Source organism: the organism of the source record quoted next, unplaced genomic scaffold, assembly GCF_019419815.1.
Source record: "Pyrus x bretschneideri cultivar Hongxiangsu unplaced genomic scaffold, Pyrus_bretschneideri_v1 Contig17, whole genome shotgun sequence".
NCBI classification, from domain to species: Eukaryota; Viridiplantae; Streptophyta; class Magnoliopsida; order Rosales; family Rosaceae; genus Pyrus; species Pyrus x bretschneideri.
In genome coordinates this window covers 6,008,910-6,017,012 of record NW_025999468.1, presented here as the reverse complement: position 1 = coordinate 6,017,012, position 8,103 = coordinate 6,008,910, and positions in this window count along the sequence as shown.

Genomic DNA, 8,103 nt, shown 5'->3' with positions numbered 1-8,103 from the left:
CTCCCCCTCGTCTCTGCGAAGCACTGGGACACCCAGAGGCCACCCAAACCTTTCGGCAAGCCTCGTGGCTTTCGAGTGAAGATATGGCCAACTTTGGCCACCGCACGAGGTAATCGAGGTACGAAAGCTCTTCCCCTCATCCTTACTTTCATTTTGGTAGTCAGATCGCTCCTTAGGGTGGCAAATCGACGTCAACCGAAGCTCGGGATGCTTCTACCTTCTTCCCCGACGAGAAATGGGTCATGACGACCCAAACTCAACCTTATGGGCTGGGCTTTCAAGCCTTAAGCCCTTTAACCCAAACCCAGGTCTTTGGCCCGCTAAATCTAGCAGCCCATGTCTTTGGGCTGTATTGATTTGGGCCTCAAGCTTAAAGAACCTAGGCCCAGCCCACTTAGCCTAAACCTAATCCAGCTTTCAGGTCGTGTAGGACTTGGGCCTTCGGCCCATTAACCTAATCCTAAAATAAACTGGACTAACACATGACCCGAGCTCAGATCTGACCTAGATCCGACCCAACCCAACCGGATCCCATAACCCCAGGCCGCGCGTATGCTGCACGTAAGGCTGAGCCTTGGCCAGCGCATAGAGCACATGTTCATCCGCCCCCGTTCATGGCAGTAATCACAGGGACGCCGTCGACTTTTTTGACTACCATCTCAGCGCGTGGCAGCACGTGCGACGACATGTGGCCGTCGGAGCCGCCACCTTACAACAACACATAGGGGAACCCAAGGTCCCTCATTAGGTTTCTCGACATGCTGGACCCGAATCTGCCTTCCGTTTTTTGAAATTTGGTCGTTTTAAGATAGTTCCTTAATTAGCCGTACTTTGTATGAAAACACGTATTTATACTAGTACATTATAGTTACCAAATGGTTTCATTTCTAGGCAAAACGCTTCATAAGGACTCTTAATGCTATGAGGCATGTTCGACTCGACGACATGATTTGGTAGTGGTTCTTTTTATATATATATATATATAGGTTAGTTTCCTTATATACATTTATTAATGAATTTCCTACGTGATTGCAATAATTAATTTAACATTCGTAAGAAATGCCTTATTGTTGAGAAATGATGAAAGAATCATATGGGATGCACATGTAAGCTTATAATTAAGGGGATGCCTTAAATATATTTATGGTCATGTATGGTATTATAATGACTGCTACAACCTGGTGTTAGTGCTCGTACAGGGCCAGGGCCAGTCTTTCACATGTATGTTCACATCCGCACCGTAAGCTCGTCTTGGATCCTAGTAGGTGCCAGTCATGTCGTATAGGTTGCAATAGGCAACTCTGACATCTTGTTGTACAGGTTACAATAGGCAACTCTAACTCGTATGTGACTGCGAATAACGCCAGTCTGCACATGATTGTAACACTAAAGCGTATGTTATGATTACACCTAGTCATGTCGTACATGTTGCATTAGGCAACTCCAACTTGTGTGCTACCATAAGTTGATGAGCATCAGTTCAGTCGTATAGGTCGTATTAGGCGACTTCGACTTGTGTGCTAGAATAGATTGTTAAGCACTTGATTTTACTTATGCTACTGTTGAAATATTATGTTTTGGCATATTTTTGGATTTACTGTTGTTTTGCATTTGGTTTCATACTTATACGTAGTATGATTTTCTGGAAACTATACATGTTTTACGGCGAGGGCTTATAACATTTTCAAAAGGTTTTTATTAAAATTTTATTTCAGGCTTACTCACCCTTGTTTTTCACCCCTCCAGGTTTTAGTAGTTGAGCTTATGTATCGACAATGATTCTTGGCAAATGTTGGTACTAGAGATTACCTTCTATGGTATAATTCTCATCCTATCTTACTATACTGTACTTATGCTCTGACATCACGTGTGAAATGGGTACATTCCCGTTCACCACCACACTCTTGTATTTAGGCACTTTTAGGTTTAAATTTATACATATTTTCCACATTACTACACTTTATGGCTTTATCACCTTCCAGGTGTCAACCAGCACATCTTGATTTGGAGTGCTAGTGGACATTCTGGGTTGAGGTGTGTCACTTAGGTTCGAATCTCGCGGATGGCGAATTCTATACTAAATTAGGCTATCCATTGTGTGGCTTAGCCAAAATCCCCATCCCCTTGGTGTAAAAAATATTGACGTTCTAAAAAAAAAAACTAACTTACCTACTCCTTATTATATATGCAAAGGGTAAGCTAAAATAACTTATCAACTCTTTATTTATAGGGAGTTTTAATGAAAAAAGTTTAGGCTAAATTTATAGAAAAAATAATGAAAAAGGTTTGAAAACTTTGAGTTTTAATGATAAAGACAAAATAAAGGGTAAAGTGAATAGTACCAGGATTGACTTTTTAGTGTAAAAATGTAGTTTTTCGTTAAAGTGAATAGTATCACGGACTTTTCGTTAAAACTCCCTAAATTCATTTCAACCAAAAACCATCAAATAACTTTATTTAATAAAAATGGCTTAAACCTTAATGAAAATGACTTAAATTTTAATAAAAATGACAAAGGTTTAATAATAAAAATAAAATAGAAAAGTAATTAAAAACTAACGCATAGGACCTCACGCATCCATCACACACACAGTTTCTGAAACTGAACAATATTTCGAAAAACTGAACACTAATTATTTTTGAAACTAAACACGAGTACTACACTATTTCTGAAATTGAACATGAGTACCACACTATTTTTGAAACTGAACACGAACACTATTACTGAAATTGAACACAGGTTAGTGTGCATTGACTATTTCTTAAATTGAATATAGTACCTCTCTAAGAAGTCTAGCGACCATTCTTTTCATTCTTCTTTAATTTTCTCAACACTTTCTCACATTCCAAACACATTTTCTTCTTCTGGCATCATAGAGGCATAGATCCTACGAGGATATGATTGAGATGGCTTTAAGGATTGAACAGACGAGATGAGACAGTCTTAACCAGGGTCAACCTCAAAGTTAGAACCAGTCTCGGAGCCAGAACTGACCTCGGAATTAGAATAAAAGAGGTCGAAGATTCCGATCCTGGAGTGTGAGGGAGCCTTCTACTTCTTCTAATTCCTTTGGCCCTAGACGCTATCATTCGTTCAAATGACATGGTCAATGTTTGGGATGATGACTCAGGCAGTGAGTCGACAAGGCGATCTTTCAGCCATTTTGATTTAGGCGCATCTAGACCGAATGTGTGCTACAGGTGCAACGGCATTTGACACATTGCCTGAGATTGTGGTACTCCACCTTTATCTGTTAATTATGCTACTGATTCGGGTTATGGTGTGAGTAATAACTCAAATGCTAGTTATGATGGGAGTAGTAATACTCAGGGTTATGGCAGTACTTAGAACTATGATGGCAGTGGTGGCTAGAGCACCCAGTTTTCTGCCAGGCAATAGCCACAGCATTCTGGAGCAACTTCAGGCAGCCATGCTCAGGGGAATAAAGCATGCCATAACAACCAGGTTCTTAGGACTCAAGGTAGTAGTAACAGTGGAGCGGGACGTCAGGTTAATGGGTGTATCAATGCCATGACTCACCAGGAGGCGGAGCAGGACCTTAGAGTCATTATTGTTATGTTACTTATGTGTGGTAATTGGGCTAGAGTTTTGATAGATCTGGGTGCCACTTATTCATTTGCATCTCCATTATTTGCACGGGTTGTAAACTCGCAACCTACACTTCTCGATTTTGATATGCTATTGGAGACTAATTTAATTCCCTTCAAACTTACGGAGTTCGATGTCATCTTGGGAATATATTGGCTATCCCAGCACCATGCTTATGTCGGATGTAGGGAGAAATTTGTGACATTCAATCAGCTTGCACGACCATCGATCACGTTTCAGGGTGAGCGACGAATCTTTCCAAATAGTATCATTTCTGCCATCTAGGCGACTAAGCTATTGCAGAAAGGATGTGTGGGATTCTTAACCCACGTAGTCACAAGGGATGAACCTTCTTTATGTGCCGAAGATGTAACAGTGGTGAATAAATTCACCGATGTGTTTCCTGAGAATTTGCCAGGGTTACCACCTGTGAGGGAAATCAAATTCACTATTGATTTACTTTTCGGTAATAACCCTATTTCCTTGGCACCATACCGAATGGCACCAGCGGAGTTGTGAGAATTGAAAATTCAACTTCAGGAGCTCGTGGATAAAGGTTACATGCAACCCAGCAAGTGTCCCTGGGGTACTCCTATTTTATTTGTCAGAAAGAATGATGGGTCAATGAGACTTTGTATTAACTACAGGCAACTGAATTGAGTGACGATGAAGAACCGTTATCCTCTACCTCAGATTGATGATCTGTTTGACCAGCTGAAAGGTGCTTGACTGATCTGAGATGAAGATGTGATGAAGACTACCTTCCGCACTAGGTATAGACACTATGAGTTCCGTGTCATGCCTTTTGGGTTAACAAATGCACTTATAGCATTCATAGATTTGATGAACAGAGTTTTCAGATCGTATCTAGATCAGTGTATGATTATGTTCATTGATGACATCTTGATTTATTCCAAAAGTAATGCTGAGCATATGAAGCATTTAAGGTTGGTGTTGGAAAGGTTAAGAAATCATTAGCTGTATGCTAAGTTCAGTAAATTTCAATTTTGGCTAAACCAGATCAATTTCCTCAGACTTGTGATCTCTGTTGAGGGAATTAGTGTGGACCCTCAGAAGGTTTTGGCAGTGTCTACATGGGAGCATGATCTCATATATATATATATTTTTTTTTTTTTACATCAAATTCACTTGTCTTTTCTTAGTTAGTTCCTTATATTTTTGAGCTATTTACTTTGCTTTTGTGTTTTGTAGGATTTGTCAAGCAAAGAAAAGAAAAATAGCACAAGTGGGATTTTAAGTAACAACTTCGTCAAAACTACCTGTGCAGGTCAACTGATTTTGGAAGCAAGTTGTGGACAGCTCATAATGAATTAGAGAATGAGCCTTATATTCTTGGAAAGTTACGGATGTCTATTTTTTGGATCATTTCACGGATTGCTAATATCATTTTTCTAGAAGAAGTTATGGCCGTTTTAACACTAAAAGGTTCCCAAGAGGCTGAGCAGTTTGTAACTGATAAGAAAGCATTGAAAGCAATAAATCCAATAAAACTAGCAGCCAAAACTGATGCAGCCAAGAATAAGCCAGCTGACACTTATTCAAATATCAGAGGAAATGAAAAATTAAATGGGAGTAATGGGCATAAAGGCTACCTAAAGAGTTATAATTGTTTTACCATTTCCTCTCACTTATTGTCATCACTAAATGGCTGTTAGTGGGGTGAGTTAAGGAGAAAAAAACTATGGTAGCAAGCAAGAAGAAAAAGGCTGCAGGTTGCAGTGGCAAAAAAAAAAATAAAAAAAAAAGATAGAAAAAAAAAGGAAGGAAAGGAAGTAAAAGAGGCAAGGTTGCTGCATTGGGGAATGAAGGAAAGGAAGGAAGAAATCTTGGTAATCTCTTATTTAGGTTTTATCTTCTCAAACCCATGTCTTTCTTTTGATTTTATTTGAGAATAATGTGTAACTAAATTTTTAGTATTTAGGGGCTGTTTTGAAGCCCCGAATATGATTGCAAGTTTGTTATGACATTTCGATTGAATCACTTTTATGAATGGATGAAAATTGGTTCACTACTTGTCTCATTGATGAATTCTTTATGTGTTTTCTACGAATGCATACTTAGTAAGCATATCTAGGATTCTAATGCTATGAATATGTGTGTGCCTGCCCTTATCGAATGAGGACCTACGTATGTTATAGAGTAATACTTGTTAATTGTGATTAACATGTGAACCAATTTCTAGGATAAGTAAGACAACACTAGTACTTACGATGCCTTGTGATGACTCAAACTCTTTTCATTCTTAATGATTTCTACTTGTTAAATCTATGGACACGTCATTCTAGATTGCATGTTAAGGACTAAGTTAAGTTGAAAACGCCATTCTCTTAACATACTACATAAGAAAGAGTAATAGGTTGAGTTCTAACATTGAGACAACTTGAGCATCTTCATCTAGAAATAGAAGGAATTTGAATAAAACATAACATGTTTGCATGATTATTTGGTGGTGGATAGCAATTCCCCTAACTCGTTTTTCTTAATTTGTGAACTACTTAAAATCTGTTTTTGTTAGATTTAATTTAAATAGCAAATCAATTCCAAAAATCCCAAAAATTTGTGTGAATGTATCTCTGTGTGTCTAGTGTTTGCATATAAAATTTCGTAGACTTTAGATAAATGTAAGTCGGTCTAATAATTATTTTTCGATGGTTTGCCAGTAAGGACATCAGCCTAGTTTTTGTGACATTTTAAGTAGTTAGATAAAACAATCTTCTGCGAGAAAGACTCTTATTTTCATATGCTACAATTGAAAAATGTGTTAATAAGGAAAATCAATAGGACATTTGTGTGCTACTTTGTGGTGTGCTTTTAATCCTATCATAGCAACCAAGGAATATTACTGAAGTGATGATCTTCCTCGGGCTGGCTAGTTATTATCGATGCTTTGTCCAGGATTTCTCAGCAATCACCGTGCCTCTTACTAAGTTGACTCAGAATGAGATCAATTTTGAGTGGGATGATGATTGTGAACGGAGTTTCCAAGAGCTTAAGCAGCGTCTTACTCAGGCTCCCGTCCTTGCTCTTCCGGACGATGGCGGTGAGTTAAAGATTTACACTGATGCGTCCTTGTCAGGATTAGGGTGTGTACTGATGCAACATGGGAATATCATCGTATATTCTTCTAGACAGCTCAAGTATCACGAAAGAAACTACCCCACTCATGATTTGGAACTCGGAGCCGTGGTCTTTGCTTTAAAGATCTAGCAACATTACTTGTACGGCGAGAAATATCACATTTTCATTGATCACAAGAGCCTGAAACATGTCTTCACTCAGAATGAACCATATTTAAGGTAGAAAAGGTGGATGAAGCTCATTAGTGATTATGACTGCATTATCGACTATCATCCTAGACATGCCAAAGTAGTAACAGATGTATTGACCTGGAGATCTCATAGATAGCTTACCTCTCTTTGAGCTATCTATGTTCCACTATTGTTTTCTTTTTGAGAGACCGGCCTTACCGTGACACCAGATTTATAGGGAGCCTTGTTATCACATTTCCAGGTTAGGCCTGTTTTGGTGGATATGGTTAGGGATGCTCAGGAGCTTGATCAACAGTGTGTAAACCTAAAGAATCAAGTATTGGATAGGTCGAGACGATATTTGAAGATCCATAGAGACGGAGCCTTGGTAATAGGAAATAGGTAGTTTGTGCTTAAGGACAACGAAGCGGTGAAGAAAGAAATCCTTGATGAAGCTCACATCTCAGCGTATACCATGTATCTGGAAAACACCAAATTATATCACACTATTCATCCATTCTATTACTGGTTTGGGATGAAACAGGATGTGGCAGATTATGTGAGGATATGCATTATTTGCCAGTAAGTGAAGGTGAGACAAAGACCTGAGGGGCTAATGCAGAATCTCCCGATACCAGCATGGAAGTGGGAAGACATCACCATGGATTTCATGTATGGTTTACCGATGACGCAGTCAAGATTTGATAGCATTTGGGTGATTGTGGATTGACTCACCAAGACCGCTCATTTCTTGCCTGTTTGATATATCTACTCACTAGAAAAGTTAGCAAGGTTGTTCATTGATAATATTGTCAAGCTTCATGGTGTGCCAATCACTATCGTTTTGGACAGAGATCCAAAATTCACCTCCAAGTTTTGGAGAGCTTTTAATGACGCCATGGATACTCAACTATTGTATAGCATTGCTTATCATCCACAAACTGATGGTTAATCTAAAAGGACGATTCAGACTTTGGATGACATGTTGAGAGCGTCTGTTCTTTAATGGAAGGGTAGTTGGGATAGCTATTTGCTGTTGATCGAGTTCGCCTATAACAACAGCTATCACTCCAATATTGGCATGACACCTTTCGACGCATTATATAGGAATGCGTGCTAGGCACCGTTGTGTTCGACAGAGGTCGGCGATTGGGTGTTAATGGGGTCGAAAATTGTTGACACGAATAATACTAACATCCAGCTGATGAAGAAGAACCTGAAGGC